General features: G+C 39.8%; 1 pseudogene; it reads right to left on the reverse strand.

Moving 5' to 3' along the window:
- Positions 1-20,659: 20,659 nt before the first annotated feature.
- LOC101431498 (small ribosomal subunit protein eS21 pseudogene) lies at positions 20,660-20,980 on the reverse strand (annotated as a pseudogene).
- Between the last annotated feature and the right edge of the window lie 460 nt (positions 20,981-21,440).

Genomic DNA, 21,440 nt, shown 5'->3' on the forward strand with positions numbered 1-21,440 from the left:
TACAGCTGAAAAGCCCACCAAGACCCTGGCCACAAGGTCCTGTTCAAACTCCTGGGCTCAAAAGAAGCCCCAGATAACTCCAAACAAAAAGTCCTTCTCACTGGTCCCCTGAAAGCTAACAGGGGAGGACAGAAAGGAAACCAATCAGAACAGCAGATAGCTGGGGTCCCCCCCCATGAGAGAAAGGGGAGGAGAGAAGGCCTTTAAAAGGCCTACCCCGGGGACCCAGGTTGCGCTCACCCTGCAGCACCCCAGCACTCGTGTCTTGGGTGTGTGCTTTCCCTTTTCCTCGTTTCTCAATGAACCCTTTTCCTGGCCTCATTAAACTGGCACGTCTCTGAATTCTTTCTTGCCGTGAAGCCAAGAACCTAGAAACCCAGAGCCTCAAGTGTTCTGCTAACAGAGAGAAGAGAATAAGGAATGCAGGTGAATCTTTGTTGGAGGTAGGGGTATAGCTGGCAGTGGTGGTGTGTTGTCTGCGACCTTGTCACTCATTAGGACTAGGAACCAGCAGCATCAATATCCTCTGGGAGCTATTTAGAAATGCAGAATCTCAGGCCCCACCCCAGACTTAATGAATCTGAATCTGCACATTAATAAGATCCCCTGGTGATTTGTGTGCCCTCCTAAGGGAAGTCTGCCTGGATCTGCCCTTTCCTTGCAAAGTCTCCCGGGTGCTCTGAAAGACTCAGACTGCCCAAAATACACAGAAGCCAAATGCCAAATGCTAATGTGGTCATCTACAAAGGGGCCTCACTGTCATAGGACCTACGTCTCTCCCTGTTGGCCAACTTACCTGGGAGGTGAGATCCTCATCAGGTTACCAGGTGAGTATGGAGTGTTTACCCCCTTCCTCAATGGCCCATTCTTTCCCGAGGTACAGAATACACTATCACCCTGGAGCGCTGCCAGCCCGGGAGGCCTTCTGTCTCCTTTCTCTGCTTGTGAAAAGCAAGCTTCTTTCCCTTGTTTTCTCAAGCGTGGGGGGAAACCTCCTGGTAACCCACAAATATTTTGAAACCATGGGCCAGTCACATAGTTTCATTTAATTCTCACAACCACACTATGCAATAGATACTATAATATTATCCCCATTTTACAAATGAGGAAACTGAAGCTCAAAGATGTTAAATAACTTACTCAAGGTCACACAGCTAGTGGCAGGGTAGAAAACTTGTGAACAAATCTTATATTTTTTAGGTACTACAATATATACAACACATCTTCAGCCTTTCCTGAGGCAAACGCCAAAGCTGCTTTGCCAGCTATCATTTACAGATGTGTGACGGGCTTGTTTTGAAGCGGTTCACATGTCATATGTTAGCCTTATTATTATGATTACTATTATTTTCCTCATCATTAATTAATAAACTACAGCAATTTAAATCCAGCCCCATCTTGGTTCCTGTGAATACCAGGGTCTTGATTGAGGTAACTCTGTCCTCTGTAACCTAACGTTAAAATAGTTTTAGTTGCTTAGTTGGTAATCAAAAGTGTTCAGTTTGATTTGAAGTAAAAATGAAATCAAAACTGTAACTGAGATTACAAAATCATTATATAGATGCCTTTATAGTATAAAATAGCAAAAAGTCAATTTCTGAAATTGCTGAAACTGGCTGGATTTAGCCTAGACCTGCTGATGGTCATTCTAAACAGGTGTCTGTTCCCCCCCCATCTATACTCTAGACTTAGCCTTGCCCTTGTGTATACTTACTGTTGCGATGGTAATTCTAGACTGAATTTGCCTTTTTTTATGGTTATTTCAGAATTAGGCTTACTCTTGTGTATACTTGCCATTGTGATGGTAACCACTCTACCTTCCTCTCTTTGAATCTATAAAAGCTCCTGCTCCTCCAGTTCTGGGAAAGCAGATTTGAGACTCCGCAGTCCCCTGTCCTTCTGTTGTAGAAGTTGACAGAGGTTCAATTAGTTGCGCATAGAAAGGCCAGGACTCAGGAATGATTTTGAGAAGGAAAAATGATTTATTGATGGCCAGCTGGACTCAGGAGCTTTCTGTTTCAAACCCGAGCCCTGAACAAGATCTTTGAGTTCCTTTTATACAGAAAGGAAGGGCCAAATCATTTTGTTTCAGTGCTCAATAGGCTTGCATTAGCATATAGCTTCCACATCCTAGGTAAGCTTTTAGCATGGACTTTATACATTCTAGATAAGTTTTAGCACATCTGGTTTGCATTTTCTCTGAATATTTAAAGTTTATAGAATTTGCATTGATAAACTGTTTCTCCCGGGACTGGAGTCGTTGCCATGGCCACCAAGGGCGGTGCTGCAGCCTCTTACTGTCCCACATCCACAAGTCAGGACACAGACAGCTTAGGTTATGGAGGAAGAGACAACAGCCTCCCACCCACAACCCACTTCACTTCTAATGGCCTTTAAAAACCTGCTTTCTCTCCTGACTATCTGGGTGTGGACTCCAATTTGGCTGTTCCAGGCAAGGATGGGCAAGAACTCAGAGGGACCCCTTTAGGGTTTCCTTTCTTAACATTTGTTGAAAGCTCTCATGGTGTCATTTTAATTCCCCACCTGCAACTTCTGGCTGTGTACTCTTCCTTTTAAATAATCACACATTGCTAGGAATTATTTCCTTTGGGAAATGGGACAAACAAACCATAAGTAAATGCTCAGGCACTTTTTTTTAGTGCTGGAAGCTGGATTAAAAACCATCGTACTCAGTTATTCATCTTACACAAAATCTGAACAACTGATGCCCCACTTTCCCACTTCACACTAGATAACTTTAAACTAAGCAAAGACTGGTTCTTTTCTCCCAATTCATCTTTAAAGCCAATACCTGGGGCACTGGGGTTTCAAAGTTTATTTGGTTGCACACACAGTGGAGCACAGTAGGCCTTGTGGCCCAAAACTGCCTCCTGGATCTGCAGAAATTCTAGTATTTTATAGTATCAGGATGCTAATGAGTAATTGGAGTGGAGTTTCCACAGGTTCTGTCATTAATAAACATTAAGGGGCTGAACCAGGATGGGGGGGTACTGGGGGGGGGGTGTAAGTTATGAAGTTATGAAGTTACCACCATGATCAGAGATTAAGGCATCTGGGAGAGTGGGATACCAAAAACAGAGGTCATCTACAAAGTTTTTCATGTGGATGTCAGACAGAGAAAGATGGAGTGGTCTCCTTTTCAATAGAAATGTTCATAGACGAAGGCAATATCCCTCTGGAGTAATCATTACAACGGCAGGTTTTCAGTTGGAAATGGCCACATACAAGGGTGAAATCAGTCTAGCCAGTTTCAGTAATTTCAGATGTTAAAATTTGAAAAGCATCTGTATAACGTTTCAGTAATCATAATTATTTGTTAATTCTTAATCTTTGGTTACAACTTCAAAGACCAAGTTATATTCTTTCAGCTGGAGCAAAACTAAATGCAAAGGAACTTAATCTGTGAATCTGTTACTGCTCATTGTTGAATGCCTAGGTTTTTATTCTATTCTGACTTCTAAAAATTTCAAAACACTAACATTTGTTATTGCAATTTAGGTGTTTTACTGTATAACCCTCAGATAATGGGTATTTGTATCAGTCAATAAATGGCAATGAGGAAGACACCGGACAGTCTTGTATTTGAATTTTGGTTAATACTCTTATTAGCTGGGTCACTTTAGGAATGTTATATAACTTCTCTAAGCCTCAATGAATCTGCCTATTAAAATGGGATTTTAAAAGTACTTTAAAAGAGTTCCTATCTTTTAGAGATGAGGCAGGTTAGTATTGTCAAAGGGGGAAGGTGGCTGGCCCTACAGATAACATGACCAACAGACAACACCGCTGACAGGCAATATGGCCATGAGACCCCACCCGACCTTCTGAGAAGAAGGTTGCCAGAAAGACCCCACGAGATCTCAGCCAGAGATTCTCATTTGGAATGAGACGAAAAGCCCTGGATATCCTCTAACGGCCTCACCCATGGCCCCCTGAGAAATGACAGGTGGGGCAACCAATCAGAACAACAAATAGACTTTAAAAAGCCTGACCTAGGGCCCCACCCACACAACTCACTCTGCAGTAGCCCCACAGTCCATACCTCAGCGTGGACCATGTACTTTTCTCATTTTATTGTTTCTTAATAAACACTTTACTCCCTCGCCTACCCCATGGCATGTCCTTAAATACTTTTATGCCAAGAACCTAGAAGCCCAGAATCCAGAGCCATCTAGTAACAGAGATATATACTGAATGAAATTATATACCATGATTGGGATTTGCCAGAAGATAATTTAAGTGTGTGTGATATTCTTGAAGCTGAGTAATGAGGTATACAGTGATTCATTACACTATTCTCTCTACTGTTGTATACATTTGAAATTATCCAAATTAAAAGAATGAAAAAAATACTATGTACATGTGATGATTAGAAAATATATATGAAAGTGCTTTAATCTGGAATAATAGCTATCATTTTTAAAGCACATACTCTTTTCCAGATATGTCTCAGAGCACTTTACATACATTATCTTATTTAATTACCACAAGAGTTCCATAAATTAAGTATTGCTATTATCCTCATTTTACAGATGAGGAAAATGAAGCACAGAGAATCTAGGCAACTCACCCAAGGTCACACAGCTAGTAAGTAGCAAAGCCAAGATTCACACCTTCATTGGACTCCAGAGCTCATGTTACATTGCCTCTCATCTGATAAGCATTTGAGTGATAGTCAATTATAGTTACCTTTGACTGTGTTCCAAATGAATCAGGCATCATCCTATATGCTTTCTTTGCATTCTCTCTAATGTGTTTTCTTCCTTTTATTCCTTCTGCTAACATTCAAAGTATCTGTTTAAAGTTGGAGAAACTAAATAACACTCCTGCTTCTATTAGTTAACAATTAAGGATTATAAATACAAAACTGGATTAGAGAGGAAACTAGCAATAAGCTATGAGGGGTAAGAAAAACCTTTTTGGAGGATGCTGGACTTGACCTGGAGCCTCAACATCCTACAAACCTCCTTGACCACATTTGGGAAGCTGATTATATCTTTGGACTTTCTCCCCCAGCTAAAGCATAAACATTCACAAACAAACTTTTCCATTTCATTTCAAGAGACTTGTGGCTCCCTGGAAAACCATCCATGAACCCCGGCCTTGGTAAGTGGAGGGAGGACATGCCAAGCAGAGGCCAGGGGGCAATTAGAAGCAGAAAGGGAAGAGAAGCAAACTGCTGAGCAGCTGAGTGCATGTTAGAAACACAGGAAACAGGCGGGAAAGGCAGAGTGGCATCCGGTCTATGCAGGGCACTGAAGGGCGGTGTTCTTACCCTTGGATCCACACCTGGTGTTATGAGTTGTTCAGGACGATTTTAAATTTGGGTTCAGAGGGAGGTCAGGGATGACAGAGATGGGGAACCAGAAGCAATAATGCATAAAACAAGATAGTTTATTGCTTACAGGTCCTGGGGGGGGGGGGGGAAGAGGGGTGCCACAAGGGGTCAATGCAAAGTGCCAGTGGCTCAGGAGCACAGCAAGCAGGTGGAGAGGGACCTGGGGCTTGTGCCTGTGTTGTGGTCCAGGGTGGAGGTTAGTAGGCTTCCTGCAGGAGTCAAGAATTGGTTAGTTTAAAGCAAATGCCTGTGAAAAGGCAAAGGGACAGGGGGCCAGAAGGTGGTAGGGATGGGTAGCTTATCATTTGGGCCAGCTCTGGGTGAGGCAAGTGGGTGGTGTGGGGTGTGTAGGTGGGAATGGTTGGGCAGAAATGACTGAGATACACCAAGGCCAGGGAGTAGAAGTGGGTTAATAGCTAGAGCAAAGGCCCAGAGGCCCTGACAAAGTGGATGCTAAGGCAGCATAAACGTAATGGAGGCCAGGCCAACTGGGAATTCTTTTAAGGAAAAATTCAGCACCAGGAAAATGCCATATAATCATTATTTAAAACATTAATGTATCTACCTGAAATAATACTAAAAGAACTATCTAAACTAGTAAATAAGGGAAAAATAAAACTGTAAGCCACCTAAATTTCAATGACAAAAAAGTATTAAAATTTAACGTTAAAAAGTTAGATGCTTCCAATTGCTGAAATATTATGCAGCCATTTAAAATGAAAATTGTAGGGCGGCGGACTTGGTCCAGTGGTTAGGGCATCCGTCTACCACATGGGAGGTCTATGGTTCAAAAACCCCGGGCCTCCTTGACCCGTGTGGAGCTGGCCCATGCACAGTGCTGATGTGTGCAAGGAGTGCAGTGCCACGCAGGGCCATCCGCCACGTAGGGGAGCCCCACGCGCAAGGAGTGTGCCCCATAAGGAGAGCCGCCCAGCACAAAAGAAAGTGCAGCCTGCCCAGGAATGGCACCGCACACACGGAGAGCTGACACAACAAGATGACGCAACAAAAAGAAACACAGATTCCCGTGCTGCTGACAACAACAGAAGCGGACAGAGAAGACGCAGCAAATAGATACAGAGAACAGACAACTGGGGTGGGGGTGGGGGGAAGGGGGGAGAAATAAATAAAAAAATAAATAAATCTTTCCATGTGCAGTGCTGATGCGCACAAGGAGTGCCGCGCCACGCAGGGGTGTCCCCCGCGTAGGGGTGTTCCCCGCGTGGGGGAGCCCCATGCGCAAGGAGTGCACCCGTAAGGAGAGCCGTCCAGCGCGAAAAGAAAAAGTGCAGCCTGCCCAGGAATGGCGCCGCCCACACTTCCCTTGTCACTGACTACAACAGAAGCGGACAAAGAAATAAGACGCAGCAAATAGACACAGAGAACAGACAACGGGGGCGGGGGAGGGGGAGGGGATTAAATAAATAAATACATCTTTAAAAAAATAAAAAAATAAATAAAATAAAATGAAAATTGTAAAGCCTGTGCATAAACAACTATCTAGAAAAATTGCCCAAGATATGAAAATGGGCAAAAGAGATTACTGATGTACTTTCTGTGGAATGCTGGGCATTGTCGAGTGGACCAAATGGGGATAATCTGATTCTAAAGGACTGTGACCTTTTTTTTTCTTTTTTTTTACAAGAGAAAAATCCACAATTTTATTTACTTACTTTTCAATGAGTTTAAATCCTTGAGGGGTACAGCATCACACGGATTCAGTGTCCAATGGCCTTAGCTGGAAGGTTGTTCCAGCACTTAGCATGGACCATGCCACTATTTCCATGGGCACGAGTACCTTTCCCCAGATCACTCTGGTTTTGTTAGGTTTGCTGCCAGGAATCACTGTGTTGTTTTTTGCTTTGTACACATAAGCCCATCTCTTGCCCACATAGAATTCAGTTTCATCTTGGGCACAAATGTCTTCAATTTTAAGAAGGGCTGTTGCTCCCTCTGGTTCCAGAGCCCCTCTTACAGCCAGCTCACGTGGCTTTGGACCACAGGCTTCCGGGCATATTTGCTGTCTTAGAAGATCTGTTCCCAGTGGGCCTCCACAGGCTCCAAGATGGCAGAAAGAGGTCTGTGACCTTTGACTGTCTTTCTTTTTATCTAGGCCATTTTACAGTTCTTCAGGGAGTTAAGTTGTAGAAAAGTATGCTGTAAATGCAAATGATTCTTGTCTATAGCAAAGCACATAGATTTTGTCTAATAGAAATATAATTTACTTCCACACTGTAGAAAAGATGACCCAAAATATTATATTTTATTGCCTATAAGATATAATCAGATTTGTGTCTCTTAAATTTATTTCAGCATTCCTAATTGTCTCTTTCTTTTTCTCTGTCATCTATGTACATCTATCATCTACCTATCCGTCTCTATTGATCTATCGATCTATCCATCCTTTGAATTCTCATTTGAACTTATCTTGATATCTTACTGGCTCCCTTTTAATTAATGAGTTGAATAAAATCCTTGGCATGTATATTCCTTATCTATTGTTACATAACAAGTAATTCCAAAACTTACTGGCTGGACACACAACACTTATCTCACAGATTCTGTGAGCCAGTAATCTGGGAGTAGTTTTGATGGGTGCTTGTGGCTCAGGCTCTTTCACAAGGCTACAGCAGGCCCCCAGAGAGCTGCCTTTAAGCTCATTCATACTTGCCTCTCCACAGGGCTGCCTCATAACATGACAGTGGGGTTCTCCCAGAAGTGAGTGCTACAAGGGACGAAAGAGCACACCAGCTGAGACAGTGTCTTTATAACTTAATATCAGATATGACATCATCATTTCTGCCATATTCTATTTCTTAAAAGCCAGGCAACAAGTCTAGCCCATACTCAAAGGGGAGAGATTTCCACAAGGGCATGAATACCATCATAGAGGCTGCCTTCCACAACACATGTTCATTTTACATTTGCACTAAAGCCATGCTTTTAATTATACTTAACACAAGGAAAAGGCTTATGATATAATGTTACATGAAAAGAGCAGACTATGGAAATGGATATATACTATTTTTTTAGTTTGTAAATAATATTATAGATGTGGGCAAATACTGGCAAAAAAGAGAGAAAATAAATAAAAGCAATATCCAAGACTATAATAGTTATGTGGGGGTGGGAGTTAAAACCTGGGGTGGTTCTTTTTTATTCATTCTTTCTTTCTTCAAATTTGTCTCAAATGTTATATTGCATTTCAACACAAAAGAAAAAAAGCAAAAGAGGATTTGGACTCCCTGGGACACCCAATAGGAAATCTTAGATTAATCAAACGGGTCTATCAGGATGAAAGTAAGGTTTCAAGAACTGGGGGTGGGGTGGGGGGATTAACTGCTTCTAACAAGAGGACAATCAAAAGGCAGTCACTTGAGATTTAATGTGAAAAAAAAAAGGAAATGAGAATAGAGAAAGTTAGCTTTCCTCTTAGAAATCTTCTTAGCAAACATGCTAAGAACTATAGTTCTAAGTAAGACTATAGGCAAACTGGAATAATTGAAAGGCAGGAGATTCCCTGAGGAACTGAGGAATCTTAGATTGCAGAGGCATGCCTCTGATCATCTCTGACACAGTCCCCCACAAAAGCTGTGTAAGAAATCCCATCGGGGAAATAGAAATCATGAGTTGCTCAGGCTGTGAAAACAGCAAGGCCTTTGAAATCTGTTCATTGATTTGCATGCTGCTGTGTTCAAGGATTTCTCTGAGATGCATGACCACCACTATTGCTCCAAAGTCAAGTATGAAGAAAGGAATTTGATTAAGCTTCAGTTGGCTTTTCTCAAAATTAACAAACAAGCAAATTTGAAGTTGTGTTGACTGAACACTCTGAAATCTTACTTTGTGAATAAGTAACATGCTTGGACTGCTCTTTAATCAATGCATCAGTATTGAATGGAATGCTGGTACCTGTTTAACAGCTAGTTCTCTGGGATAGGGAGATTTATAGCATTTGCTGGGGCTGGTGGCTGATTTTGCAATAGTACTAAATGAAGACCTGAAGAATCATGAAGCAATGTGTGATAACACCATTAAGTAGGATTTCCACCCTACAGATACAGTAGATGTAAATAGATTTAAGAGCATAATAGTAAAATGCAGTAAAATAACTAGGAGATTGTAAAAGGAAATTAAACAAAACAGAGTTACTATGGCTAAGAGATTTTAAATGGAGTCAGGAGGTCATTCTGGAGCAAATCTTGGTCAGATATCACACACTGCCAAAGTATACAAAGCTTCAAGCAGCAATAGTCCTCAGAACCCTAAAGACATCTAGTCTTTATGGTGATAAACAAAGCACAAGACAAAGAATTCAATAAACTATCTAACTCAAGGGACAATTAGAGTACCCAAAATATCCATCAACCACAAACAACTTACCTTCTTTTTCTTTAAAAACCCTTGCCTGGAAGTACCAAAATGGACATGACTTGGGTTGCTACCTACATCTGTGCTCCCAGAATTGCAAATTTAAGACCCCAAATTAAATTTGGACTGAAGCACATTACTGGCAAGAGCCCCTTGCACTCTGTCATCTCTCCCACAACCCTGAGTTCCTGTTGTGAGTCCTCTTGGATTCAAACCTCCCTTTTTTTGGTTGAGGTTCTAACCTTTCTTTGGGTGTCTTCTGATGAAGGGCATTTGAATTTTGGATCTTCTGGTTTGGGGCAGATGGCAGTAGCTCTTTTATGTTTGCCCTTCTTGGTATACAAAGAAATTGCCTTCTCTGGTGAGTACTAGAATGGGACTTTTAAAATTCCTACTTTGGGGAAGCGGACTTGGCCCAATGGATAGGGCATCCGCCTACCACATGGGAGGTCCCCGGTTCAAACCCCGGGCCTCCTTGACCCATGTGGAGCTGGCCCATATGTAGTGCTGATGCGTGCAAGGAGTGCCCTGCCATGCAGGGGTGTCCCCGTGTAGGGGAGCCCTGTGTGCAGGGCGTGCACCCCATAAGGGGAGCCGCCCAGCGCAAAAGAAAGTGCAGCCTGCCCAAGAATGGCACCGCACACACAGAGAGCTGACACAGCAAGATGATGCAATAAAAAGAAACACAGATTCCCGGTGCTGCTGATAAGGATAGAAGAGGTCACAGAAGAACACACAGCGAATAGACAGAGAACAGACAACTGGGGGGAGGGGAGGGGAGAGAAATAAATAAAAAATAAATCTTAAATAAATAAATAAATAAATAAATGAAAATTCCCACTCTGGTATTGAACATAGTGCCAACACAATTTGGGTTGCTACCTGAATCTGTGCTTCCCAAATTGCAATTGTAAGGTCCAAAATAAATGCCTTTGTTGTCCTTGCAGCTAAATTTATTTCTTGGTTGACGAAGTGATGAGTTTTGAGTATTTATTACATTGTTGTTTCTTTAAATAGACTATTTTTTCAATAGTTTTAAGTTACAGAAATTATGCAGAAAGTACAGAGGCCCCAGATACTGTCTAACCCTCCCACCCCCCACCCCCCACACACAAACTATTTCTCCTATTATTAGCATCTTACAATAGTGTGGTACATTTGTTACAACTGATGAATATATATCATATATAATATAATATATATTATTATTGTTAACTAAAGTTCATAGTTTACATTCGGGTTCACTCTTTGTGTTGTACAGTTTTTTGGGTTTTGACAAATGTATAATGTCATGCATTCACCTTTATATTATTGTACAGAATAGTTTCACTGCCTTAAAAATGCCCTGTGATCTACCAATTCCTCTCTCAACCCTTCCCCCTGAACCCCTGGCAACCAATGATCTTTTTACTCTCTCCACAGTTTTGCCTTTTCCAGAATGTCATATGGTATGCAGTTCTTTAGACTGACTTATTTCTCTTAGCAATGCACATTTAAGCTTCCTTCATGTCTTTTTATTGCTTAATAGCTCATTTCTTTTTATCCCTGTAAAATGATCCATTGTATGGATGTACCACAGTTTGTTTAACCATTCACCTATTGAAGTACATCTTGGTTGCTGCCAAGTTTTGAAATTATGAATAAAGCTGTTATAAACATTTATGTACAGATTTGTGTAGACATAAGTTTTCAACTCATTTAGGCAAATACCTAGCAATGTCATTGCTGGACTTTATGGTAAGCCTATGCTTAGCTTTGTAAGAAATTGCCAATCTTCCAAAGTGTCTATACCATTTGCCTTCCCACCAGCAATGACTGAGAGTTTGTTGTTCCACACCTTCTCCAGAATTTTGATTTTGTCAGTGTTTGGGACTTTAGCTGTTCTACTAGGTGTGCTGTGGTACTTTGTTGTTTTAATTTGTAATTCCCTAATGACATGATGTTGAGCATCTTTTCATAGATGTATTTGTCATCTGTATACAGCCATACCTTGGAGGTATTGTAGGTTCATTTCCAGACCACTACAATAAAGCAAATATCACAATAGAGAGTCACACAAATTTTTTGGTTTCCCAGTGCATGTAAATGTTATCTTTATCCTATACAGTAGTCTATTAAGTGTGCAATAGCATTATGTCTAAAAATATCCTAATGTATACCCTTAATTAAAATGTGACACAGAAACATGAAGTGAGTATGTGCTGTTGGAAAAATGGCAGCAATAGAATTGCTTGACTCGGGAATGCCACAAACCCTCAATCTGTAAAAAAAAAAAAAGCATTATCTGCAAAGTGAAATAAAGTGAAGCACACTAAAATGAAGTATGCCTGTCTGTTCTTCGGTGAGGTGTCTGTTTTGTCTGTTCTGTAATTAGAGTTTTTCTTATTGTTGAGTTTTAAGAATTTTTAGTATAGTCTAGATACAAGTCCCTTATCAGAGATGTGTTTTGCAAATATTTTCACAGTCTTTGGCTTTGGTTTGTCTTTTCATTCTCTTATCGAGTTCTTTTGCAGAGCAGATGTTTTTAATCTTAATAAAGTCCAACTTATCAACATTTTTCTTTCATAGCTAATGCTTTTGGTGTTGTATCTAAAAAGTCATTGCCAGTGATCCAAAATGTTAATAACAGGGAAAAGTTTGTATGGAGGGGGAGTAACAGGAGAACTCTGTACTTCCTGCATGATTTCTGTAAGCCTACAACTGCTCTAATGAAAAAAAATTTCTTTTAAAAAGAAGTCATTGGCATCTCCAAGGTCACCTATATTTTCTCCTATGTTATCTTCCAGATGTTTTATAGATTTATGTTTTACATTTATGTCTATAATTCATCTTGGCTTAGTTTTTATGAAAGATGTAAGTTCTGTGCCTAGATTCTTTTTTTTTTTTTTTTGCTTGTGAATTTCCAATTATTCCAGCATCGTTTATTGAAAATGATCATTCTTTTTCCATTGAATTTCCTCTGCTCCTTTGTCAAAGATCAGTTGACTTTATTTATGGCGATCAATTTCTGGGCATTCTATTCTGTTCCTTTGATCTATTTGTCTATTATTTTGCAAACACTGTACTTTCTTGATCACTGTAACCTTATAGAAAGTCTTGAAGGTGGATACTGTTAGTCCTCTGACTTTGATCTTCTTCAGTATTGTGTTGGCTTTTCTGGGTCTTTTGTCTTTTACTATAACCTTTACGATCAGTTTGTTAATATCCACAAAATAGCTTGCTGGGATTTTGATGGAATTGTTTTGAATCTATAGATCAAGTTTAGATGAAATGACTTCTTAATATATTGTCTTCCTATTCATTAATATGGATTATCTATTTATTTGTATCTCCTTTGATTTCTTTTTTTTTTTTAGAATTTTTTTGGTTTTCTCATATAGAACTTGTACATATTTTTGTTATATTTATACCTAGGTACTCTTTTTGGTGCTAATGTAAATGGTGTTGTGTTTTTAATTTCAAATTCTAATTGTTCATTACTGACATAGGAAAACAATTGTCTTTTGTATATTAATCTTGTATCCTGCAATATTTCTATAATTACTGTGAGGATTTGAAGCCCTATATATCCCAGAAAAAAAATGTTCTTAAACTTAATCCATTCCTGTGGGTGTGAAGCAATTGTAAGTAAGACTTTTTGATGAGGTTATTTCAGTTAAGGTGTGGCCCACCTCAATCCAAATGGCTTCTAATCCTATTTCTGGAGTCCTTTATAAACAGAATGGAATTCAGAATAAGAGAGAAAGCCACAAGAAATAAGAAGCTGAGAGAATGTCACAGAGGAAGAAGCTAGAAGAAGCTGTACAACAACATAACCCAAAAGAGAAGGAAGAGACTAGGAGGTGCTGCCATATGACTTGCCATGTGACAAGCTAAGGGTCAAGGTTTGCTGGCAGTCAATCCCAGAACACCTTGATAACACCTTGATTTGGACTTTCTTTTAGCCTCAAAACTGTAAGCAAATAAATTGGTTCTGGTTAAGTGACATAGCTACATAAGACATCCCCTGGAAAACCTTTCCCAGATATTTAGTGAATGAAAGTACAAACTCCACTTGCTTAGAACTTTGGAGAATGGTAGAGACTGTATAAGGACTCCACAAATGCTGAATTGAAGAAAAAGGAAAGTATCAGGTAGGAAATTTTCATCCCAGACCTCTCAGTCCATGCCCATTCCCTTCCCACTCACTTGTGCAGATTGGGAATCACTCACAGGCAGCAGCAGGATCCCTGCTACCATGGACAGACACTATAAAGCCACTTGCAGCAGTGAGTTAGAATCCCACGCATATTAAGCCACAGGATCCCAAGTCTGCAGAGTCTCAGGGCAGAACAGAAGCCACTGAGGAGTACTGCATATAAAAGGGCCCCCAGGGGAGAAAAAAAAAGAGAACATGGAAGAACTGCTAGCAGGAACTGTTGTGACCTCACTCAATCCAGTTTCTGTTGGCTAGGCCACTTAAATCTAAAATGGTCTTTTCTGGAGTGACCCACCTTTCTGAATTGACCCATCTGGCACCCTAAGGTGGGACACCCTAATAGGGAAGAAACCAGAAGCAGAAAAGCCTTACAGGGAAAAAAAAATGTTTGTTTGTTTTTTTATAGCAGAGCAGTTAAACTGAACTGCTATAAGATAAGACAGGTCCAAGAACTGAAAAGTGTAGGAATATGGGGCACTGAATGAGAGAGGTAATTTAAAGAAATCACATACAGAAGAAATCATAAACATACATAAAAAGATAACGAATCTGATGTTAATGAATGGCACAATGCAAGAAATAAAAAATATGCTGGAAGCACATAACAGCAGACTTGAATAAGTAGAGGAAAGAATTAGTGATATCAAGGATAGCACATCTGAAATTAGATAGTAGAATAGATAAATGAAAAGATAGAAAAAAACCAGCAAGGACTCAGGGAATTGAATGACAACACAAAATTCATGAACATACACATTATAGGCATCACAGAGGGAGAAGAGAGGGGAAAGGGGACATAAGGAGTGTTGGGGGTAATAATGGCTGAAAATTTCCCGACTCTTTTGAGGGACATGGACATACATGTCCAGGAAGCACAACATATCCCAAACATTATAAACCCTAACAGGCTTAACCTGAGACATATACTTATCAAATTGTCCAATGCTCAAGACAAAGAAAGAATACTGAAAGCTGCAAGACAAAAGAGACCATCACATATAAGGGGAATGTGATAAAATTAAGTGCTAATTCCTCATCTGAAACCATGGAGGCAGAAAGGGAGTGGTTATGACATAGTTAAGATGTTAAAAGAAAAAAACTGACAGCTAAGAATGTCAACAAAGCTGGCATTCAAAAATAAGAGAGAGTTTAAAATCTTCATAGGTAAGTACAAATTAAGAGTTTGTTAACAAGAAACCCACCCTTCAAGAAACACTGAAAGTGTGGCAGACTTGGCCCAGTGGTTAGGGCGTCCGTCTACCACATGGGAGGTCCGCGGTTCAAACCCCGGGCCTCCTTGACCCGTGTGGAGCTGGCCCATGCACAGTGCTGATGCACGAAAGGAGTGCTGTGCCACACAGGGGTGTCCCCTGCGTGGGGGAGCCCCACGCACAAGGAGTGTGCCCCATAAGGAGAGCCGCCCAGCACGAAAGAAAGTGCAGCCTGCCCAGGAATGGTGCTGCACACATGGAGAGCTGACACAACAAGATGACTCAACAAAAAGAAACACAGATTCCCATGCTGCTGACAACAACAGAAGCAGAGAAAGAAGATGCAGCAAATAGACACAGAGAACAGACAACCCGGGGGGGGGGGGGGGATAAATAAATAAATCTTTAAAAAAAAAAAAAAGAAACACTAAAAGGAGTCCTGCAGTTTGAAAGGAAAAAAACAGAAGAGAGAGGGTTGGAGGAGATTGTAGGAAGAAAAATTATTGGTAAGAATAACTAAAAAGATAAAAAGAGTAATAAAAACAAAATGAAAGACATATATAAGCCTAAAGAAAATACGGCTAATAGAAGTAAGGCCTTCACAATATAACATTGAATGCTAATGGATTAAACTCTCCAATTAAGGTACACAGATTGGAAGAATGAATAAGGAAATATGACTCATCTGTATGCTGTCTACAAGAAACACCTTTGACCTAGGGAGGCACAAAGATTGCAAATGAATGGTTGGAAAACAATTTTACTGCAAACAATAAGCAAAAAGAGCAAGAGTAGCTACATATTAATATTGAACAAAATAGACCTTAAATGCAAAACTATTGTCAGAGACAAAGAAGGATTATATTAATAAAAGAGATAATCTACCAAGAAGAAAGAACAGTCATAAACATTTATACATGTGTATCAAAATACATGAGGCAAAGACTGGAAAAAACTAAGTGGAGAAATAGATGCCTCTACATTCATGGTGGAGGACTTCAATACTCCATTATCACCATTAGACAGAACATCTTAACAGAAGATCAATAAAGAAACAGAGACCTTGAATAATATGTTAGAAGATCTAAACCTAATAGATGTAAACAGAACATTACACCTAAATACAGTGGGATATACATTCTTCTCAAGAACACATGGATCATTCTCCATGATAGACTGCATGTTAGATCACAGAAGAACTCTCAGTGAATTCAGAAATACTGAAATTATATCAAGTAATTTCTCTGACCACAATGGAATGAAGCTGGAAATCAGTAAGGAGCAGAGAACCAGAACAGGCACAAAGATATGGAAGCTAAACCACACACTCTTAGACAATCACTGGGTGTGGCAGTTTGCCATTATTTATGAATCCTCAAAAAAGAGAAGAATTATGGTTGTAAATTTGTCTGTTCCTCTGGGTGTAATACCCTTTGATTGCATTAAATCCAAATGTTTTAAGTTTACTTGATTCAACCATATCAGTATGGTTGACCATATCAGTATGGCGTGACTCAGGGTTGAGTCGCCATCCCCTTGGTGGAATGATATAAATGGGCAATCACTCAAAAAGACAGAAGAAGAAAAGAGAAAGAATTTAGTCAGTTTTGATCCTGGAACCCCAGGGAGAGATGAGCCATTCACCTGATAGTTGGCAGTTAAGCAGATAAGTAGCTGAGAAAACCTGGAAAGAAATGAGCTCTATGCCACACTAAGAGAGGAAGCCCTGAGAGATGAGCCCTATGCCAGCCTACAGCTGAGACTAGAAGAAGCTGGGCCCATGGAGCCTTAAGAGAAGAAGGAAGGAGAGACCAGACAGAGATTGCCCACCATCTTACTTCGAAACATGGCAACTGACTTTGGTGAGAAAGCAGCCTTGAGTTGGACTCTTTAGGGCCTTCTAACTCTAAGCGTTTACCTCAAAAAAATACCCTTTATAAAAGTCAACAGATTTCTGGTACTTTGCATCAGCCCCCCTTTTTGGCTGACTAATACAGTGAGTCAAGGAGGATATTGCAAAAGAAATCTGTAACTACCTTGAAATGTTGAAAATACCACAACATATCAGAACCAATGGCATGAAGCAAAAGCAGTGCTAAGAGGGAAATTTATAACATAAATACCTATATTAAAAAAAGAAGAAAGAGCTAAAATCAAATCCTAACTGCACTCCTGGAGGAATTAGAAAAAAGAATAACAAACAATCCCAAAGCAAGGAGAAAAAAGAAAACAACAAAGATTAAAGCAGAATTAAATGAAATTGAGAATATAAAAACACTAGGAAAAAATTAACAAAACCAAAGGCTGTTTCTTTGAAAAGACTAATAAAATTGACAAACCCTTAGCCAGACTAACAAAGAAAAAAAGAAGATGCAAATATATAAAATAAAAAATGAGGAAGGGGATATCACCACTGATCCCACAGAAATAAATAGTATCATAAGAGAATACTTTGCAAAATTGTATGACAACAAGATGGATAACTTAGATGAAATGGAAAAATTTCTAGAAACACACAAGAAGCCTGCATTTCTGAAGAACTTGATTAACACAGCAGACCAATCACAAGAAATGAGATTTAATTAGTCATCAGTAGCTTCCCAACTAAGAAGAGCCCAGGACCAAACAGTTTCACAGGTGAATTTTACCAATCATTCCAGAAAGAACTAACACCAATCCAGTTTAAACTCTTCCAAAAAATACAAGTGGAGTGAACATTGCCTGACTTATTCTATGATGCCAGTATCATCCTAATATCAAAGTCACATAAAGACACCACAAAACAGGAAAACTACAGACCAATCTCTCTAATGAGTGTGGATGATAAAATCCTCAAAAAAAAAACTTGGTAATTGTATTCAACAATATAGTAAACCATAACCATAACCAAATGGGTTTCATCCTTAGTATACAAGGATGGTTCAACATAAGAAAATCAATCAATGTAATACACCACATTAACAGCTCAAAAGAAAAAATTCACATGTTCATCTCTATTGATGCAGAAAATGTATTTGACAAAATAAAGTATCCTTTCTTAATAAAAACACTTCAAAAGGTAAGAAAAGAAGGAAACTTCCTCAACATGATAAAGGGTATATATGAAAATCCCACAGCTAACATCATATTCAATGGTGAAAGGCTAAAGGCTTTCCCTCTAAGATCTGGAACAAGACAAGGATGCCCACTGTCACTGCTTTTATTTAACATTCAGTTAGAAGTACTTGCTTAAGCACTTAGGCAAGAAAAAGATATAAAAGGAATCCAAATTGGAAAGGAAGAAGTAATAATTTCACTATTTGCAGATGACATGATCCTATATATAGAAAGCCCTGAGAAATCTACAAAAATGCTTCTAGAGCTGACAAGTTCATTAAAGTGGCAGGATATGACATCAACATGCAAAAATCAGAAGTATTTCTGTACACCAATAATGAGCTATCTGAGGAGAAAATCAAGAAAAAAAAATTCCATTTTCAATAGCAACTAAAAGAATCAAATACCAAGGAATAAACTTAACTAAAGATGTAAAAGACTTGTACACAGAAAACTACAGAACATCATTAAAGGAATTCATAGAAGAATTTATAGAAGCCAAAGGGGTGCTGATGCAAAATACCAGAAATTGATTGGTTTTTATGAAAGGTGTTTATTTGGAGTAGGAGCTTACAGATACCAGGCCATAAAGCATAAGTTACTTCCCTCACCAAAGTCTATTTCCACATGTTGGAGCAAGATGGCTGCCAACATCTGTGATTTTTCAGGTTTCCTGGGTTCCTCTCTTCCCAGGGTTTGCTTCTCTTTCCTCTGTGCTTACTTCCTGGGATTCCAGCTTAAGATTTCAGCATCAAACTCCAACATCAAAAACCCTCCACTCTGTCCTTTGCCATGTCTTTTACCTGTGAGTCCCCACCCACCAAGGGGCAGGTACTCAACACCCTACTGGCACAAGAGGTTTACTTGATCAAGTAATCAAGTAAACCTCTAAATCCAAAATAATCTAATATGCCCAGAGGAAAAGACCAGTTTACAAACATAATCCAATATTTCTTTATTGGAATTCATCAGTAATATCAAACTGCTATACCTAATTAAGTGGAAGAATATTCCACATTCATGGATCAGAAGACCAAATATCATTAAGATATCTGTCTACCCAAATTGATTTACAAATTTAACTCAATCCCAATAAAAACTGCAACAGCATATTTTACTGAATTAGGAAAGCTAATTATGAAATTTATTTGGAAGTGCAAGGGGCCCCAAATAGCCAAAAACATATTGAAAAAGAAAAACAAAATTGGAGGAATCATGCTACCTGACTTTAAAACAAAGCTATAGTGCTCAAAACTGCATGGTATTGGCACAAGGATAGACATACTGACCAATGAAACAGAATTGAGGGTTCTGATATAGATCCTCACATGTATGGTTAAATGATATTTGACAAGGCCACCAAGCCCACTAAACTGGGACAGAAGGCCTCTTCAACAAATAGTGCCTGGAAAACTGGATACCCATATCCAAAAGAATGAGACAGAATTACCATCTCTTTCCCTATACAAAAATTAACTCAAGATGGGTCAAAGATCAAAATATTAGAGCCAAGGTCATCAAGTTCCTAGAAGATAATGTATGGAAGCATCTATAAAATCTTATAGTAGGAAATGTTTTCATAAACTTTACACCCAAATTGTAAACAATGAAAGAAAAAATAGATAAATGAGACCTCCTCAAATTTAAAAACTTGTGTTTCAAAGAAGTTTGTCAAGAAAGTGAAAAGACTGCCTATGCAATGTGAGAAAATATTTGGTAACCATCTATACAATAAGGGCCTAATATCCAGCATATATAAAGAAATCCTACATCTTAAAAATGAAAGGACAAACAATCCATTTTAAAAATGGGCAAGGGAGCTGATGTGGCTCAGTGGTTATCACCAGCTTCCTACACACAAGTTCTCGGGTTCAATCCCTGGCCCTAGTACCTCAAAAAAAAAAAAAATTGCCAAGAGATTTTAATAGACACTTTTTCAAAGAAGAAATGCAATGCTAAAAAGCACATGAAAAGATGCTCAACATCACTAGCTATTAGGGAAATGCAAACCAAGACTGCAAAGTTACATTTTCTTACACCTATTAGGCTAGCAGCTATTAAAAAAACAGAGGACTACAAGTGTTAGAGAGGATGTGTAGGAAAGGGAACACTTATTCACTGCTACTGAGAATGCAGAATGATGCAGCCATTGTGGAGGATAGTCTGGCAGTTCCTCAGGAAACTACCTATAGAACTGCCACCTCCAGCAATCCCACTTCTGGGTATATACCCAGAAGAATTGAAAGCAGAAACACGAACAGATATATGCACACCAATGTTCATAGTGGCAATGTTGTTCACTATTGCCAAAAGATTGAAGCAACCCAAGTGTCAAGCAACAGATGAATGGATAAGGAAATTGTGGTATACAACTGAATATTACTCAGTTGTAAGAAGGAATGCACAGGATAACATGGATGAATCTTTTTTTTTTTTTTTTTGGCTTTTTACTCTTTATTTATGACAAATGTTCCACACCCATGGCTCTTGTCAGAAGTTCTTTGAGACAATGCTGTCAGCTTTGGCCAGTCGGAGAATGGAGTCATCTGATTCACCCATCCTGCGACTGGCCCCACAGATGGCATAGGTTTTAAACTGGCTGTTGAACCTGCCTGTGATCTTGTCCAACTTGGCCACGTTCATGTGGATGGACGTGTGGTCCTTGGCGCCGATAATGCGGTTGCTGCTGGTAGGGCACTTCCCCGGCACGTAGAGGTCCATGAACTCACCGGCGTCGTTCTGCATGTTGAGGCTGCACCTGGTGCCACCACGACGAGCTCGAGAGAGAAAGGAAGCGCCCCTGCCCCCAGCAGCGACAATGGAGCTGGATAAATCTTTTAAAAAAATATATATATATATATATATATATGACAGTATTTCTTTTTTTTTTAATTTTTATTTCTCTCCCCTCCCCCCTCCCCCCCTCCTGCAGTTGTTCTCTGTGTCCATTCACTGTGTGTTCTCCTGTGTCCACTTCTATTCTTGTCAGCAGCACTGGGAATCTGTGTCTCTTTTTGTTGCGTCATCTTGCTGCGTCAGTTCTCTGTGTGTGCGGCGCCACTCCTGGGCAGGCTGCACTTTCTTTCGCACTAGGCAGCTCTCCTTACGGGGCCCACTCCTTGAGCATGGGACTCCCCTACGCGGGAGACTCCTTTGCGTGGCACGGCACTCCTTGTGTGCATCAGCAATGTGCATGGGCCAGCTC

Source organism: Dasypus novemcinctus, chromosome 10 (genome assembly GCF_030445035.2).
Source record: "Dasypus novemcinctus isolate mDasNov1 chromosome 10, mDasNov1.1.hap2, whole genome shotgun sequence".
In the NCBI taxonomy this organism is placed as follows: Eukaryota; Metazoa; Chordata; class Mammalia; order Cingulata; family Dasypodidae; genus Dasypus; species Dasypus novemcinctus.